Source organism: Mytilus californianus, unplaced genomic scaffold (assembly GCF_021869535.1).
Source record: "Mytilus californianus isolate M0D057914Y unplaced genomic scaffold, xbMytCali1.0.p SCAF_95, whole genome shotgun sequence".
NCBI lineage: Eukaryota > Metazoa > Mollusca > Bivalvia > Mytilida > Mytilidae > Mytilus > Mytilus californianus.
In genome coordinates, this window is record NW_026262751.1 from 194,133 (window position 1) to 215,322 (window position 21,190).

The window sequence follows — 21,190 nt, forward strand, 5'->3', positions numbered from 1 at the left end:
TGCATGTTTTTCTCGTAAGGTACGGTCAAATCCAAAGATGACATTTCGTAACTAAGGAGCCGCCATGTTGACTTGCTGAAATCAGTAAATATGCGAATAATGCATTAGAATAGAAATTAAAACAACACCTACCTCAAAGAATCATTTTAATGTAATAGTATACGAATTCCAATGGTTTACGTAACGGAAAACCTTCAGCCTTAGCGTTTTCATTTGTATGACGTCATGTTTTGAAATGACTTAAATGCGCGTAAAGCATTCATGAACTTTCGTGGAATTTTATTTTATTTTGATGTGTAGATTTCTCCGATCTCTTGTGCATTAATTCTATTTGTTATGCATTCGAATAAGAATAAAAGTTCTGTTGTCTTATTTCAATTTCAGTTTTTAAAACAAAATATCGGCATAGCGTTTGTAAATAGGTTCTGATACATTTGGATTTACGTGGGAGGTCTATTGTAACATCCATTATTTTGTATCTCTCCGAGTCTGCGCTAATTATAGATATATCGAGAATTTTATCACGGTGTTGCTTACAAAGCAAAGGAAGCACGTCATATTAGAATAATCATTATATTATGTTGTTTTTGTAAAGATTGTGACAAAAAAATCCAAGTTCAATCAGCACATTGAAAATTCACATCCGTAAACTTTACCTTCTATATCTCGCAATAAGTCACGCCAATTAGTTTGATTTGTTTGGTCTCTCTTTTATGCCTGTTAGATCCTGAAGTAGACCATGTTTCTTTTTTGATTTGTAGGAACTGTTCATCTTTGGCTGCATAAGGTTTGGTAGCATCACTTTAAATAAATGCCATCTATAGCGCTTCAGGGTTATCTTTAATAGTTGTAGAACTCCACACATTTTTCTCCTTACATGAATCTGTGAAATAAAAAACTCAGATTGTTTTTGTAATTTATGTAGAATTTGCAGATCCTGTAGTACAATATATAATTTTCGTTTATTTTCATACGATCAGAACTAATAAGTAGGACATTTGAAATCTCCAATCATGCAGGTGTTATTAAGTATTTTACCATCATTTTGTTTAATGATTCTTTGTTTACAAAATAAATGCATCACTCTTATTATTTTGATTGGCTTATCCAGCATCATAAGACGATAATCGGATTTTCAATTGGTTATTCATTAAGTCGTATATGACTTTCTAACTATTTGAAGGTTAAGACAATGTACATTTCGTCCATAGCAAAGGACATATGTGAAATATTCAATAATATGCAAAACATTCTCACATTTCACCTGATAGTCTTATTTTTGTCAGATATTTTTAACCCCTAAGGGTGACTGGGGAAACGCAATATGGCCACTTGGTCTTCTCCCGACCGGCAGTAAAACGCTTGCCGAAGTGGGGCGTCCGTTTTGCTGTGCGGGATGTATCAAGTTTGCAGTCACGTCCGGTCAGAATGGGGACGTAAAATCCGATGCCTCGTGTAAAGAGAGTGCCACGCTCTTCGCACGTTAAGAACCCTTGCAACAACTCTTTGAGGGGTCCGTAGGTGGCATGTTGCAAGGCACAATTTCTGTTCCTATCCAATATACCCTCATTTTCCAGTGGCAGTCCAAATTTCCCGACCATCATCCCGAATGACCTCTATTATGACAAGACCTACCTATTGTATTTATTGTTTACTTGTTCTCGTCCTGAACATGCATGAAATATTTGCCACTGGACGTTAAGCAACCAACAATCAACAATCAATCAAATGTTTTTACATTCTAAAGCGTACAAAAAGTCTTAAATGTCTAATGCTCAGTTTGACACCGGGAAAGGACATATGACGTCATACTGGTATGTGCAAAATGCTAAATCGACATTTCGAGGAATTTTTAATTTAACAAAATGAGAGTGTTGACCTTAAGAAAAATAGGTTTAATAAATGGGCAGTGTGTTCATGGGCCACAGATGATGCCCCTGCTGGCATTCAATGTTATAAAGGGACACAACTCAAGAACTGTAAACGTGATACTACCAAAATTTGTACTTGATCTGAGTTTTGTGGTATTAAGCCTTGTGTATAATTATGTTTCAGAACATATTTGAGGCAAACAAAAGTATGAGAACGAGACTGAATATTTCAGCGATTTAAAGTAACAGAACAAGAGTAAAATTTCAGCGATATTTTCCTTTTGTAGAGGGACATAACTCAAGAACAGAACAAGTGACCCCACCATCATGCTCACTTGATGAAAGACATGTATAATCATTATGTCAAAAAATTCAAAAATTTGAACTCAAATTCAAATTTTATGAATAAATTATACTTACCTGACAGATGTACTACCCACCCTTCCTCCCTAAGAAGTTTTTAAGTTTTCTTAACGGGGTCTTTCAAGCCGCCGTGAGAAAACTGATAGTTCATGGTGAACCGGATGTAGCATAACATCTGGTTCCCGCGCGTTTTGAACTTCCGGTCGAGTCTAATACCAACGAGATTGAAATCCTTAAGTACATATGTCAGGTAAGTACCTTAATTTATGATATAAAATAAAAATACGAATTATATAGTCTCGAAGAAAATTTGTAAGATTTCCAAAGCGTTTTTTTTTTTAATAGTTGCAATTTGGGTACTGTGACGTTAGAGAATTGAAAACCATAATGAAATGTACAAATGTATGTATGGACAGACACTGGTAAAAATTGATACCTCCTTCGCCTAGCCACTGGGACATAAAAACAACAAATATATCTAAGTGAAATTAATCTTGTTGAAGGAAGATCTATTCTAGTCTCCAACAAATAAAAATACATCTGTGTGAACAAGCTTACCAGTTCCTACCTCTGATTATTTATATTTAACGAAGTGCTTGTCATAAGAACCACAGATACAATTTATATTCTAAATCTGCATTTACAATTTATACACTCTAAAGTGACAAGTTTCTACCTCTTACTGTTCCTTGGATAAGATCTTACATTTTAATCAATTGTGGACGTGCATGAGGATGTTGACACTCGAAGAACTTCAAGTTCTAAATCTATAAGTACTTTGTAGAGGGACTAATCAGTAAAATTTAAATTTGTAATTAATAAATCAATATTAATGTTGATAATGATCCAAATAATCTACTGTTATAAGGTATTTAGAAATTCCAAAACCATTTCTTTTTTTCAGCAGGGGAAAAACTTGTGTTCTTAGTTCATGTAACCTCGAGTCAACAGATGAAACTGTGTTTCTGGAATTGTAACTTCAATATTCTCATCTTCTGTATCAATAACTGGACCTCCCCAGTCAATGCCAAAGTCATCATCAATCACATTGAAAAGCACTGTGATGGCACTTGACTCACTATGATACTGCAGAAGGATCCCTTTCAAAAACAATTGGTTTGGAGTTTTCCCTTTTCAGAACTAAACTTATGATTATTCCACTGATTCAAAAATATTTGTAGCGAGGCTTGGATCTTTGGAATAAAAACAAAAAAGAGTTCGTCCGCGCATCTGGTTTTATAATAAAATGCCATCTGTTTGGGAATGAAAGTTAATATTTAAAGGAGAAAAAAAAAACCTAACTTGGGACTTTTCTCATCTCAGTGAGTAATGTTGCCAATATGCCTACATTAGATTGCCGAGTCTTGGGCTTGTGCATGTTATGTAGATCTTTGATTGTGTCTATTTTCCCAGTTGATGATAAATCATATTGAAGAAGTTTTTTATTTGCTTTCATTTTTAACATGTTTTTCACACCTTCCAGAGAATGTTCATCTAATTTCCTTTTTGTCTTGGGAGATGATCAAATAAACATTTATTGATAATATCATGATTTAGTATTGTGTGCTTCCTCTCACAATCAGGTTTTGCCCATCATTAGTCACACCATGCCGGAGTACAGAGTTGGGTAAGGAACCGATTAATTGCGAATGTAACAATAATATTTGTGTCTACGGTTACATTGCGTTATTGTTACATTAATGCATTTCAATGTAAGCTCGATTTATTAACTTAAACCTTCTATAGTTTTGTTGCTTAATTCTTTAATATGTAAATTTGATTGAAGTTGAAGGACCGAGTACATGGGTATCGCCCGTTGTAGTTATACCTAAATATGTCTGTATATAGAAATGCGCAGTGCAAAAGAGGCCGTCGTCCGAGAACGGTATCCAATACCTAATGTCAAGGAAATATTACAATACTTCAATCAATGCAGGGTGTATAGTAAACAGAATATTAAGTGGGCATTGCATCAAATCGAGTTTTCACAAGAGTTAAATAAATATATATATATACAAAAATAAAATAATATTCAATAAAAACTATTCACAACAGATGCAGATTATTATTTCACACCTTAGGTAAATGAAAGCTATTTAGCCGCTTTCTGAAGATGATTGTAGAACTGGGGATATTGTTACGGGTGTTGAATTAAATGATGTTCCTGGAGATATATATATATCTAATGATGTGTAATCCACTAACACTGCTGGTGTAGAAACAGTGTCTGATTCTGAGGTTATGATGTCATGCTCATCAATTGGAGGCAGATGGCGGATTCTAGGTCTTGCTACTGAAGATGTTTGCATGTTTTGGCCTGCTGTTGTGCCATGCTGAAGTGCATTGGAAATTTGACCTGTGCTGGAAGTTGATGTATTTGGTCCTGGTGTTGCTGATACTTGCTTGGGAAAATTGTGAATATCCACGACAGTGGTAATAGGTGCTGAAATGCTTTGGTTTGTTGTGCTGACCTGTTGTTTTGTTTGTTGCGACAAGTTTTCTGTGTTACAAGTTATTGATATCCTTGATGTAGTAGGCATTTGTTGATCTGCATAACCAGACGAAGAAGCTACTGATGATGGTATATGTTAATGAGTTGTAGCTTGCATTTGTTGGAGTGAAGTGAAGGGCCAGTGGTAGTAGCTGCTGATGACGGCATACTTGCTGCTTGACATAAAATTGAAGTAAATAATGCAGTTACATCAAAGCTGTCTGTTGGTGTTGATTTAGATGATGGAGGCGAACCGCTCACTAATTTCATAAGGTCTTAGTCCTGTAAGTCAGACGGTGGGACCTGTAACTCTTGGGAGGAAAAGGATTGACGTGACGATGGGAAGTGTCCATGGATGTCTTTAACTATTCTAAGTATTTCCAATATCTGGCTTGGCATATCTGGAATTCCAGGAGAATCTGTCTGTGTTGAAACTGATCTGGTCTTTGGAGTTGGCCTGTAATTAGTTAGTATGTTCTGCAGATCTTTCTCGCCTGATGACAGCATCAGTCTCAGTTTGTTTGTCACCAACACCTTTCTCGTAATTCTGGACCTGATTGTTGACCATATGTGCTTGGTCTTGAGTAAGGCCTCCCTTAAAACATGGCTGTCTCTGTGGAACTGCTCTTGTCTGACTATAATCTCTATGGATTTTTTTTCCGGACAAACTTTTTTTTTCGGCGAAAAACAATCTATTTTTTTGGGCGACAATTCTACAACATTTTTTTTCTTTCAATTTTAGCATCACATATAGTGGCAGCTGAGGGTGAAAAACAATGGTTGCTGCCTTAAGAATAATAAACATAAATTCATCATTTTTCAATTTGTAAAGGGGCATAATTCTAGAACAGTTGGTGACGCCATTAAAATTCAATCTAGATCAGTTTTTTTTTGTGGTTTTAAGCATTGTATATTAGTTTCATAACATTTGGCTGAGATAAACCTATAAAATTTGGAACAAAACAAAAAATCAGCAAATTTTCTAATTGCAAACAGGCATAACCGTAGATCTGGACAGTTAAATTGACGCAACAAAATTTCAAATTTGATCTTTGTTTTGTAGTAATAAGTATTTGTTCATATTGTATGCAGATGCTTTAGATTTTAGGAATACGCTATAGGAGTCCAAACGGACGCAACACTTTGGCAAGCGTTTTATTGCTGGTCGGAAGAAGACCAAGTGACCATATTTCGATTACCCAGTCATCATTGGGGGTAATGATGAAATTAAAGATGTCGCCTATAAGGAGCAGGTAGTTGTATGTTTGAGATGGATAGATCAACAGTTATACTTAATTGGTTACCTCATTTAGGAATTTTTGGTCCTCAATGCTCTTCAACTTCGTACTTTATTTGGCCTTTTTAATATTGTTCAATTCGAGCGTCACTGATGAGTCTTTTGTAGACGAAACGCGCGTCTGGCGTAAAAATTAAATTTTAATCCTGGTATCTATGATGAGTTTATTTACAACCACTGGGTCGATGCCACTGCTGGTGGAGATTTATTTCCCCGATGGTATCACCAGCCCAGTAGTCAGTACTTCTGTGTTGACTGAGTTATCATTGATATGTACATAATTATAAATTAACTGTTAACAAAACTTTGAATTTTTGAAATACTAAGACTTTTCTACCTCAGGAATATATTACCTTAGCTGTATTTGGCAAAACTTTTAGGAATTTTTGGTCTCCAATGCTCTTCAACTTCGTACTTTATTTGGCCTTTTTAATATCTGTTAATTCGAGCGTCACTGGTGAGTCTTTTGAAGACGAAACGCACGTCTGGCGTAAATATAAAATTTCAATCCTGGTTTCTATGATGAGTTTATTTACAACCACTGGGTCGATGCCACTGCTGGTGGAGATTTATTTCCCCGAGGGTATCACCAGCCCAGTAGTCAGCACTTCTGTGTTGACTGAGTTATCATTGATATGTACATAATTATAAATTAACTGTTAACAAAACTTTGAGTTTTTGAAATACTAAGACTTTTCTACCTCAGGAATAGATTACCTTAGCTGTATTTGGCAAAACCTTTAGGAATTTTTGGTCCCCAATGCTCTTCAGCTTCGTACTTTATTTGGCCTTTTTAATATTTTTTAATTCGAGCGTCACTGATGAGTCTTTTGTAGACGAAACGCGCGTCTGGCGTAAATATAAAATTTCAATCCTGGTATGTATGAGGAGTTTCTTTGCAGCTAAGAGTCGGAAGGTTTTCATCTGTGGCATGGGTTTTGGAATCTGTACCATTATCATAAAACAGAAATTGAACAGAAAAGACATTAACCATGATTAAGAATTGAATAGGATTTGCTGCAAATGCATGAGTGCATAATGTATTTTTGTGTAACAGATATTAATTTTGCAATAAAATATTTATTTGTACACTTGTATTTCATTAACATTTCCTGTTAACATGCATCACAGAAGGACACGTCATGCGATTTTATATAACAAATATGGAGATCCAAATAACATGGCTGTGAAAACTTTGAAAGTGAATTTCATTCTTCTGTTTCCTCTCTAAATAATATAAGTATTTGCTCATTCCAGTATATTATCTGTGTTTTCCACAAGCCATATGTCTCCTAAGCGAATAATTAACGGGTCAGCAACAGCAATTTCTGTTATTTCATGCCTTCACATTTTGTAATCTGTCTGTTTATCAATTTTGAACCCCGAGGGGACATCTGACCTTTTGTATTTTTGAACGAATTATTGCTGCTCCTTTATTCCGAACTTATTATTTGATGATAAAATGAGCAGTTGAATACAATATGGCTATCAATTTGAAAAGCTTTTATTTTATAACCAAAGTCGAATGAAGAGATTGGTGACTCATTCACGATCCCTTAAGGGTGACTGGGGAATAAATATATATAGTCACTATTATATTCTAATTCGTTACCTCAAACGAATATAAAGTATTTATAAAATAAAAACAAACACTTGTTTCATAGGAATAGCTCGCCAGCATTAGCAGCTATTTTCGACAAAACAAAGAAAGGCGCAAACGTGTGTTTTATAAATTCCTAAATTTTTAGTTACTGTCAGACCCGATCTGATTTCCAACGACCATGTTTTTTGAAGATGTTATCTTCCACATGCGCATTTGCAGCGGCAGTTACGCCTCCGGACCTCAAACACTGCAAACCAAAATACTTTGTCTAATCCAATAGATACTAAAGTAGCTAAAAAATTTCTCTTGCAGTAGTATAAGAAAGCTTACCATTTCTTAATTTGTAACCATTTACAGATTTACAAGATAAAGGACGAAAAATCAAATCTTTACTGTCCGACTTGATGTTTGCCAAATTTAAATATTTCATTAACATTTTAAAGGGACATGTAATTTTTTCCGTTTTTGAAATGAGCACATCTCTACCCTCACGGTAAATATCAGTTTTACTAGTCTCTATCAGTAAAATGATGTACGAAACATGAAAAACAATATTATTTCTTTTAAGATTTGCTAATTTTGAATACCTAAAAATCCAGCAAAACTTATAAAACACATACAAGCTATTCTCACATCTTTAAGATTAGATTTATCGTTACGATATAGAATAAACAATTTGATGCAAAATTTCTGGTGTTATAGGTTCTTTCTTAACCACAATGTGTCCAACAGTTCTCAACGATCCTTCTTTCACAGAAATAACCAAATTCGATTTACACGGAATTTCAACTCAGGCTAATCTATGAGCCCAACTTACAGCATACACAACTTCATGTATGCTGTTACTAGATTTTAACTATATTTGTCAAATAACTGAATATGATGCAACAGAAATGTCTGAAGCAGATAATGTATTTGAAATATTAATATATAAACACCACTTACAGAAAACGTTGAAAACATATCTATACTGTGTTGAGTGTTGTTCGCTCTAGATGACAAACAAAAGGAAGGTATCTGGTCTCCAAGGAGCTGCATGGATGGAGATTGTGACTGACGAAAAGAACCTATACCAATCCATCTCCCGGTTTTGAAGATGTCTGAAAGATGTGTTACCAAATAAAGGAAAATTAAACAAGTATTCATATATTAAAATGCATATGACATAAAAACAATCGACCGTGCCTACTACAATATCATACTAGGACATATGATACTAGGACCATGTCGCTAAAAATTCGTCATCTTTTACAATCTCAACTGAGTAATATGTACAACATAAAATCTCATTCACCATGTCTCTGCAATACCCAAATTGATATTAGGACCATATGAAACATCAGACTAGCGTCTAGTCTCACTGCGAGAAACAGTCGATAAACATTTTTCAGTTCCAAAGATACTAGTACACTCTGGACTACTTCCTTTAGAAATAGATTCTATTCGTTTTCTCTAAATTCTAGCACATCCTTAACATAAGCTTTGCAAGTCAAATCTTTATTAAAAATATATGACCAAAATGGCGCAGATACCCATCGTGGGACAATCAAGACCCTTTGGATTTATAGTAAATCAGATGTCTAACTGTGCGTACAACTGAATAGATAGGGGGATAAGCCAATTATTTTCTTCATGCATATTTTGTGTAAAAGCATCTACAGCTTCAGATATCTGAGGTTGGATTCCAGAAAAATGAGTTGATATAAAAAAGATGTGGTATGATTGCCAATGAGACAACTCTCCACAAGAGACCAAATGACACAGAAATTAAAAACTATAGGTCACCGTACGGCCTTCAACAATGAGCAAAACTCATAACGCATAGTCAGCTATAATAGGCCCCGAATTGACAAATTTAAAACAATTCTAACAAGCAAATGAACCTTTTTGTCTCGTTATTCATCCCGCTAGCAAACATGCCAATAATAAAAGTTCCCCATTAACTTTCTAAAAAATTTAAAAAATCAATTTGAAACTTGCCAATCCTCATGATCCCTCATTTTGCTAATATAATCTGCCTTTGAATTCAATGTGCGAGGAATCCATTGCAATTCAATGAATATATTGTGCTCTTTACAAATACAAAATATAGAATAGGCAAGATTTTGTAAATCTTCCTTCATGCTTCCAGCTTGTTCTATACGTACACAGTTTTGGTTATCAGTAAACCATTTAAAACTTTTGCCCATACATAGAGTATTAAACGACAATTAGGACTGTTCAAATTGCTCTCATCTCTCAAGGTGGAGCTTTTACATCTTTCAAATTCGTTCCACATTTTGTGAAAAATCTTACTTTCTAATTCTACAGTATTAACCCCACCGGCTACATAACTAACATATGTAATGCTTTGCAAACCTGCCTTTAACGCCTTTAAAGTTATGCCGACTAGCAGAAAAATGTAACTTTTCTCAAGAAATTGATCTTGTGACATAAATTCGACATGTTCGTCATAATTGCTTTCATAGCTAAAATATAAAAAATAAAACATAAATCTATAGATTCTTATCATTGACATTGGATGGCTGGTAAGTGGGTGCAGAAGCTGTGGCTAATTTGAAGTTGAGTGGACAGTTTCTTATCCAGTTGCCATACTGCTTACAATAGTGACATATGTCCATGGGGCACGGCTCACGCCGTGCGGTGCTGGTACGAAAGGGCTGTTGATAGCGACTGAAATCGTAAGCTGGAGGAGGAGCAGGGGCAGTAGCGATATGTTCAACTGCTGAAGTTGGACTAGCTGTATACGGCTGAGAGCGGATCTTTTTCTCCTTGATAGTTTTAAGGGCCCTAGACTTGGCCTGACGAATCTTTTTCTCGTCTTCATCTTTGTCGGTGATATCATTACTCTCGTATTCTTTAACAGTAAACCATCCCCCAGTGGAGTTATCAGCAATCCTGATGAGTTCATTTCTTTCTTTAAGTTTACCTACCAAATCACCGGTAATAGACAAAAGGGGGGAAGCAACAGACACAAGATCCTTGTGGATTTTGTTAAGACCATCCAAAAAACTCTCGTTAAAACGAAACTGAACTCGATTCCCTTCTGATAAATATTTGCCTCGTCTCTTTGAAAAGCCCAACAGTGTCTACTAAGTCACGGTTTTGTTGACTTGCTTGTGAATTTGAAGCGTTATGACGTTCGGACTGACTATGCAAGGGATCTCTTAACAAATCGTCTTCCTTCAACTCGATGACTGGCTCGGACATATCTTTACCTAAACTAAACTGCACTTTACTGAACGGTATACGAGCGTCGAATGACAATATATCTTAACTTACTTCAACAAGAAAACTATTCGCGCTTTAAAAATCCCGTGCTATTTACATACCAAATATCATACTCAATATATTTTCGCAATGCGACAAATATTGACCAATCCATAATATCATATATTTTAAACACAAACCTGTTTATCTAATATAAACACCAATAGATGACCACTATGCGGACACACACTTACGTGTGATTGTTTACATAATAGAAAACAAGTGTATGCTCAACTTTCATAAATACATTCAGTCTTCCTCCGAACGGCAGTAAAACTCCCATAAAAGTAGGGATTCCATTTGACTACTTGTATGCGGGATGTACAGTTTCGCTTCAACATCCGGTCAGAATGGGGACGTTAAACCCGATGTCTCGTGTAAACAGAGTGCCACGCTCTTTGAACGCAAAGTACTCTTTCAACAAATCTTTCAGGAGTCTGTAGGCTTAATTTCTGTCTCTATTCAACATACCCTCATTTCCCCGAGGCAGTCCAAATGTCCTCATCCTGGGCTTTCATGTCGGCTTTTCTCCTGCACTCTGCTTTACATAATTTCTCTGGGCAACTGTAGTTAATGGCTAAGAACAAATGTTTTTCATCTCAATACCTTTGGTACTTAGCCTTGGAACCAGATCGACCTGCATTACAGCCATCAATAGGACATTGCATTGACATAGGCGTATAGAAAAATTCTATTCTGTTTTCTAAGTTTTCCTCATCAAAATCCCTATCGGCAAATATCTGAATCTCCACCCTGAAATAGGAACCAACAGTTTTAAGCTGACATGATATACATGCATTTGTTTTTATTGAACAACTTATTCAGTCAGTTGACTAGCACATCTCCCCCTTTAAAATAAAAATAAACTATAAAAATATATTATGTCAAATATTACTCGCGACAATTCTGACATGGCCCATATTAGTCATGTCATTTGAAACAAAATTGTGTTTATTAAGTATTAGTGAAAAAGGCATGTGATGTCAAAATGAAAGACTTAAAAACATGTTTGATACCAGGGAAGTTCAAAATGAGGAGGAGGATATTGATTTGGACGTCTCAAATGAAAATATTATGGAAATATTCTGACAGAGCATGCATATTGTTAAAGAGTTAATGCATGTAGTTGCATACAATATCTAATAGAATAATGTAAATATTTCAACTATAATAGATCATTCAAACTTATTTGCCATTATATCTTAACATTCCTAAGAATATAATACACATGTCACATTTTCCCAAAAAACAAAATGTCTAAAAATATACAAAAACAGCAGCCTATTCCATTCCTTCAGAGACAGCTGAACAACTGTGTGTTCACACAAAAACAAATAAATACATGTACCCTTTATTACTAAGACAACAAATATCCTTTAACACTAAAAGAATAAAATATGTTTGGAAATATTAACGTGTTTTAAGTACCAAAATGTTACCGAAAATACCCTTCCCCATATAAATGTACGAGTGAAGTATAAATACAGTAGCATTTTTTTGGAATAGCATTAATTATAAATATTCACCTTTTCGGATCAACGTCTTTACTCCTCTGTTTTGAAGTGGGAAATAAAGAATATATTAATATAATTTTATTGCTATGTTGTGGGAACGACATAATATCTTGAGGGAGCGAGATAGCTATCTTGTGGGAACGACATAGCATCTTGAGGGAACAACATATTTTTTTTCGTTCATTGCCGCATTCTTCCACTGTAAGAATCACAAAAATACTGAACTGCGAGGAAAATTCATAAAGGAAAGTCCCTTATCAAATGGCAAAATCAAAACCTCAACTTCGTGAAACGAGTGATTATCAACTGTCATATTCCTCACTTCGTACTAGCATTTTCTTATGTAGAAAATGGTGGATTAATCTAGTAGATCTGATTCCTGTTGAAACTGATTGATTGATTGTTGGTTGCTTAACGTCCAGTGGCAGATATTTCATGTATATTCAGGACGAGATAAAATTAACAATAAATACAATAGGTAGGTTCTGTAAGAGGGGCGTCCGGGAAAAAGGTCGGAGAAATTTAGACTGCCACGGGAAATGAGGGTATATTGGATAGGGACAGAAATTTAGCCTTGCAACAGGTCACTTACGGACCCCTCAAAGAGTTGTTGCAAGGGTTCTTAACGTGCAAAGAGCGTGGCACTCTCCTTACACGAGGCATCGGATTTAACGTCCCCATTCTGACCGGACGTTGCTGCAAATTTGTACATCCCGCACAGCCAAACGGACGCCCCACTTTAGCAAGGGTTTTACTGCCGGTCGGAGGAAGACCAATGATGACCATACTTCTATTCCCCAGTCACCCTTGGGGAGTGTTCTCGGTTGAAAACTGCAATTAGACACAGGTGTAGCAATAGCAGATGCGAAAACAAAGTTAATGGACAAGTATGAAATCCTTGAATTAGAATCAAATAGTCCAATAGTAGATTTAAAACAGAAGATACCTGACATTGTACAAAAACCAACAGTGAATTATCATATAAAGGCAAAAACCATTTATACCTATATATACTCCATTAGACCTGTAAAACAAGTTAAGGTCAATAAAATTGTGACTACCGCAAACACACATACAATTTGTACATCCCGCATAGCCAAACCACCAACTTTGGAAAGAATTTTATTACCGGTCAGAAGACCAAATGACCATTCTTCTATTCCCGAGTCACCCTTGGGGGAGCCCCATATCGAACCGGTTAATCTACTTTGGTATACAGTCGTCTAAATAACACTTTTCTGTGATAGGCACAAAAATTAAAACCGTTTCTTTTTAATATGTTCACAACATATTGGATATGAGTAAAATTGTGAAATATATAAATCGTGCTCATTGTTGAAGGACATTTGGTTATCTGTTATCTAATCTAGAGTCCACATTGTTATGGTAACAGTTAATTAAAGAAGTCAAATAAACAGTAAATTAAAGAAGTCAAAGGCAAACTTTTAAAATAAAAAAAGACCCAAGAAACACGCATAAAACTGAAAAACAATCTCGTTATTCCAAGTATTCAGAAAGGGTAAGGAGATAGAAAAAAGAAAAACACAAAAAATCATGTGCAATCATACCACATCTTCATTTTTTCTCTTTTGATTTATTTTGTGAGAAAGGAAAATTGTATGAAAAATATGTTTATGTTTGTTGTCAAAACAAAATTGAAATTGGCACAGAGGTAAAAATATTAATATTTTGAATGCATATTTCCCGCCAGCAGAAAAAACGGGCGTATAAAAATGAACAGGTTTATGAAAATACATTAAAAATACTCTTGCTATCAACTATTTTTATGAAAGGTACAATCGTGAAAAATACCAATCATATTTGAGGAGCTAGATTCTTTTTGACATGAAAGTGGTTGTTATATGTAATTAATTAAATCCAGTAACATAAAAAAAATATTCAAATAAAATTTTTTTTTGTAGGAACAGCTTATTGATTGGGAAAAAGACAGGAAAGGTGGTCATAACTCGTCAAATCACAAAAAGTCATAGGTAGATTGTGAAATGAAAATCAGGCTATATTTAGGTTCTGTACTAGAACTGGGAAAAGAATTTGGAGATAATGTACAAATTGAACATGTACAACGTGTTTGTGGCACAGAAAGTAGGCGCCCGATTATTGTGAAATTTCATAGGCTGCAGGGACAGAAACTTGGTATTGAAGCGAGACCGACTTCTAAAAAAAACACAAATGTACGCTACTTCCTTTGGGCAGCAATGTCCAGGAATTATTCCGGTTTGTAAAGGAAGAGAGAGAAAGGGTGAGAAAAGAGAATTGATGTGGATCTCGCAAAGTTACCCTTTGCAAGGTATCTCTTTTTTACAGAAAGAGGAGAGTTGAGGTACAAAGACTTAACGTAGCTGGTTATCTGAAAGGGAAAACGTCTTAGTTCTCGAAAAAGACATCTTGTCATCATTAACTGATTTCGAAATCCAGCTCTGTAAGAATCAAGAATAGAAATAAGGGGTAAATTCGGAAGAACAGTTCTGATTATTTAAACAAGATCAATTATAAACAAGCTAGACAAATTGAGCGAGTTAAGAGAATATATTTTTTTAAGACCAGTGCCATCAACAAAGACATATAGAGGGTCAGATGTTTTAAGGGATATAAAAGGAATTGTTTGTCTTAAACAACCAGACACATTCTTATTCACAGCTCTTAGAAAACATATTGCCACCCTTCCGCAGCTGTATGAAATAAACGACATGATGCAAGACCTACTTGCCCAGTTTCATGGCCATGACATTAGGGTCCACCGAAAATGTTACTGGCTGCCATTTGACATAATTCAGAAGGCAAAATTTGCAAAGTTTTTGATAGATGTCAACTTTACAATCGATACATCTTAAACATAATAAACTGTATCTAGTTACGTTCAATATAAAGAAGGTGGGGTTTGTTTATGTTGTTAAATTGTTTTAAATGCTGTTTTAGAAAGAACAAAAGTCCACGTGTTCACATCAGTTACACGTTAACGTGATGTCAACCTCTCACTTGTACGACAGTCTCATCAAATTCCGTTATATTTACGATGCGTGAACAAAACAGACATAATAAATAAAATAGTCAAAATATGGGTACAGCAGTTACACGTTAACGTGATGTCAACGTCTTACCTCGCCTTACATAGAAGCTTCCATTTTCTTCTAGGGTTCTAGGGTTTAATTGTATATAATAAAATAATCAAACGTTAATGCAGTAAAACATGAGAAATATGACGTAAATGTAGTAAATATGAAAACTTTTTGAAAATGTAGAACTATCTGTCTTGGAAAATGGCGAACAAGAGACTCGTTTCAAAAGTAAAATCTGATTGTGGTCAATTTCATGATGCAGTTCTTGTAGAAATTGTAAGTCAGCAGGCGACCGTTTTCACTGCTATTAGTGATAATTGTTAAACGCGTACGGACGAACGGGTGACCGTTGTGACTATTAACAGCAGACTGATACTTTTGACATTTTACTACTATTAGCAGGTGATTATATACACTAGAGGCTCTTCAGAGCCTGTGTCGCTCACCTTGGTCTATGTGCATATTAAAAAAAGGACACAGATGGATTCATGACAAAATTGTGTTTTGGTGATGTGTTTGTGAATCTTGCTTTACTGAACATTTTTGCTACTTACAGTTATTTCTATCTATAATGAACTTGGCCAAGTGGTTACAGTGGAAAATATTTTGTAAAAATTTACAAAATATATGAAAATTGTTAAAAATTGACTCTAAAGGGCAATAACTCCTTAACGGGTCAGTTGACCATTTTGGTCACGTTAACTTATTTGCAGGTCTTACTTTGCTGTACATTATTGCTGTTTTCAGTTTATTTGTATCTATAATAATATTAGAAAATAATAACCAAAAGCTGCAAAATTTTCTTAAAATTGCCATTTTAGGGACAGCAACCTGACAACAGGTTGCCCGATTTATCTGAAAAATTTAAGTCAAATGGATATGAACCTGATTAGTTTTTTTACTCCATGTCAGATTTGCTCTAAATGTTTTGGTTTCAGAGATATAAGCCAAAATCTGCATTTTACCCCTATGTTCTATTTTTACCCATGGTGGCCAGGTCACCGGACACATTTTCTAAACTAGATACCCCAATGATAATTGTGGCCAAGTTTGGTTAAATTTGGCCTAGAAGTTTCAGAGGAGAAGATTTTTGTAAAAGTTAACGACGACGGACGCCAAGTGATGAGAAAAGCTCATTTGGCCCTTCGGGCCAGGTGAGCTAAAAACGGGTGACTTGCCAAGGTATACACACATTTTGGATGTTTTCATAGTTTTATTCCATCTGAGGAAACGGTCTCCAGTAAAATTCATCAGTTTAAAGGATTTAACATTAACATTGTGTATGTTAATTACATTAACTAATGAAACCAGAACCCAGTCGATTCATCTTTTAATGTAAATAATGTAAATAAGTTGAAATCCGAGTTTGTTGTTCAAATAGAGGGACTATTGAAACAAAGTAGACCTGGGTATAGGAACCCACAGGCACACTTGAAAGTTTATCCTCTTGATAGGAGGATTTGTGTTTATACCGTGTTAAAAGAATATTTGTACAGGACAAAACAATTGCGTCAGAAGAATTCAAAGATGTTAATAAGTTATGTAAAACCACACCAAAATGTTACTAAAGGTACAATTACAAGATGGATTAAAACTGTTTTGCAAAGATCAGGCATAGATACTAAGAGTTCTGGTGCTCACAGTGTGCGTTCAGCAAGACATCAGGAGCAAAATTGAAGGCAGTACGTATTCATGAAATCCTTGACGAAGCAGGATGGACAAATGAAAGAAAAAAGTAAAATCACAAAATTACTAAACTCCGAGAAAAATTCAAACGGAAAGTCCCTAATCACATGGCAAAATCAAATGACAAAACACATCAAAAACGAATGGAAAACAACTGTCATATTCCTGACTTGGTACAGGCATTTCAAATGTAGAAAATGGTGGATTGAACCTGGTTTTATAGCGCTAAACCTCTCACTTGTACGACAGTCTCATCAAATTCCGTTATATTTACGATGCGTGAACAAAACAGACATAATAAATAAAATAGTCAAAATATGGGTACAGCAGTTACACGTTAACGTGATGTCAACGTCTTACCTCGCCTTACATAGAAGCTTCCATTTTCTTCTAGGGTTCTAGGGTTTAATTGTATATAATAAAATAATCAAACGTTAATGCAGTAAAACATGAGAAATATGACGTAAATGTAGTAAATATGAAAACTTTTTGAAAATGTAGAACTATCTGTCTTGGAAAATGGCGAACAAGAGACTCGTTTCAAAAGTAAAATCTGATTGTGGTCAATTTCATGATGCAGTTCTTGTAGAAATTGTAAGTCAGCAGGCGACCGTTTTCACTGCTATTAGTGATAATTGTTAAACGCGTACGGACGAACGGGTGACCGTTGTGACTATTAACAGCAGACTGATACTTTTGACATTTTACTACTATTAGCAGGTGATTATATACACTAGAGGCTCTTCAGAGCCTGTGTCGCTCACCTTGGTCTATGTGCATATTAAAAAAAGGACACAGATGGATTCATGACAAAATTGTGTTTTGGTGATGTGTTTGTGAATCTTGCTTTACTGAACATTTTTGCTACTTACAGTTATTTCTATCTATAATGAACTTGGCCAAGTGGTTACAGTGGAAAATATTTTGTAAAAATTTACAAAATATATGAAAATTGTTAAAAATTGACTCTAAAGGGCAATAACTCCTTAACGGGTCAGTTGACCATTTTGGTCACGTTAACTTATTTGCAGGTCTTACTTTGCTGTACATTATTGCTGTTTTCAGTTTATTTGTATCTATAATAATATTAGAAAATAATAACCAAAAGCTGCAAAATTTTCTTAAAATTGCCATTTTAGGGACAGCAACCTGACAACAGGTTGCCCGATTTATCTGAAAAATTTAAGTCAAATGGATATGGACCTGATTAGTTTTTTTACTCCATGTCAGATTTGCTCTAAATGTTTTGGTTTCAGAGATATAAGCCAAAATCTGCATTTTACCCCTATGTTCTATTTTTACCCATGGTGGCCAGGTCACCGGACACATTTTCTAAACTAGATACCCCAATGATAATTGTGGCCAAGTTTGGTTAAATTTGGCCTAGAAGTTTCAGAGGAGAAGATTTTTGTAAAAGTTAACGACGACGGACGCCAAGTGATGAGAAAAGCTCATTTGGCCCTTCGGGCCAGGTGAGCTAAAAACGGGTGACTTGCCAAGGTATACACACATTTGGGATGTTTTCATAGTTTTATTCCATCTGAGGAAACGGTCTCCAGTAAAATTCATCAGTTTAAAGGATTTAACATTAACATTGTGTATGTTAATTACATTAACTAATGAAACCAGAACCCAGTCGATTCATCTTTTAATGTAAATAATGTAAATAAGTTGAAATCCGAGTTTGTTGTTCAAATAGAGGGACTATTGAAACAAAGTAGACCTGGGTATAGGAACCCACAGGCACACTTGAAAGTTTATCCTCTTGATAGGAGGATTTGTGTTTATACCGTGTTAAAAGAATATTTGTACAGGACAAAACAATTGCGTCAGAAGAATTCAAAGATGTTAATAAGTTATGTAAAACCACACCAAAATGTTACTAAAGGTACAATTGCAAGATGGATTAAAACTGTTTTGCAAAGATCAGGCATAGATACTAAGAGTTCTGGTGCTCACAGTGTGCGTTCAGCAAGACATCAGGAGCAAAATTGAAGGCAGTACGTATTCATGAAATCCTTGACGAAGCAGGATGGACAAATGAAAGAAAAAAGTAAAATCACAAAATTACTAAACTCCGAGAAAAATTCAAACGGAAAGTCCCTAATCACATGGCAAAATCAAATGACAAAACACATCAAAAACGAATGGAAAACAACTGTCATATTCCTGACTTGGTACAGGCATTTCAAATGTAGAAAATGGTGGATTGAACCTGGTTTTATAGCGCTAAACCTCTCACTTGTACGACAGTCTCATCAAATTCCGTTATATTTACGATGCGTGAACAAAACAGACATAATAAATAAAATAGTCAAAATATGGGTACAGCAGTTACACGTTAACGTGATGTCAACGTCTTACCTCGCCTTACATAGAAGCTTCCATTTTCTTCTAGGGTTCTAGGGTTTAATTGTATATAATAAAATAATCAAACGTTAATGCAGTAAAACATGAGAAATATGACGTAAATGTAGTAAATATGAAAACTTTTTGAAAATGTAGAACTATCTGTCTTGGAAAATGGCGAACAAGAGACTCGTTTCAAAAGTAAAATCTGATTGTGGTCAATTTCATGATGCAGTTCTTGTAGAAATTGTAAGTCAGCAGGCGACCGTTTTCACTGCTATTAGTGATAATTGTTAAACGCGTACGGACGAACGGGTGACCGTTGTGACTATTAACAGCAGATTGATACTTTTGACATTTTACTACTATTAGCAGGTGATTATATACACTAGAGGCTCTTCAGAGCCGGTGTCGCTCACCTTGGTCTATCTGCATTTTAAAAAAAAGACACTGATGGATTCATGACAAAATTGTGTTTTGGTGATGTGTTTGTAGATCTTGCTTTACTGAACATTCTTGCTACTTACAGTTATTTCTATCTATAATAAACTTGGCCAAGTGGTTACATTGGAAAATATTTTGTAAAAATTTACAAAATATATGAAAATTGTTAAAAATTGACTCTTAAGGGCAATAACACCTTAACGGGTCAGTTGACCATTTTGGTCATGTTAACTTGCAGTACTTGCAACCTTAGGCGTAACTGTTTTAGCGATCAATCAGCGGTCATCGGTCAGTCACCGATTAGTCAAGTTCGCGTCAAACTCACGTCACCAATCCGTCAGACTTAGAGTAAAAGTTTTTGACTGATCGGACGGATAGGACCCATCGACCTTTCTGACGGATTGAACTCTACTACGTCACATGATAAACTAAAACAAATTACGAAATCTTAGTTTCGTTTCATTTATTAGTAATTAAAATGGCGACATGGAAAATACGAAACATTCAAGTACAAATGATCAACATCTTTTTTTATTAATTATTAAGCAGTTTTAAGAATTTAAAAAGAAAAGAAAAAAAAATATGCATTTAAAACTTAAAAAAGAATGGCCATTTTCGTTTTAATTTAAGTTATATTTTTTCAAACCCGGACATTTCTATAACGGTGTTGATCGCGATTTTCAGTGATTTTATTATTTTCCGAAAATGCTCTTGAAAATAAAATGAAAGGATCATTTGTTGCAAATTTCGATGTATTATTTTAAATATTTTTAAGTATTTTATCCTTATAATCTTAAAATTCTTTAAACAAACTTATCTTGAGGCCTTTAAATAACAAAGCACAAATAAAAATAAAAATGCTGCAAATTCTCTTTAAAATAAAAAAAATATTGGTAATTTTAAACAACGAGAACAACATTATAGTATATTTTGTCTGATAGTCTTTTAGCTTAATGAAAAATAATCAATCCTAAGCTTTAAAAAGTACAAAATTCCAATGACGGTCAATAATTTCCATTCAAATAGAGGAATTATTGCATTCTATTTCAACAAAAACAAACGTTTATGCATACCTATCCTTCTTTATTCACATTTTATTAAAAATTACTTATCTAAATGCATGTATAATGACTGATAGCAATTGCATTGCATTATTTCTGATATAAAAGAAGAAATATTTGTATTTCTATGCAATGCGAATATTAAATTTAGTATCTGATCCCTT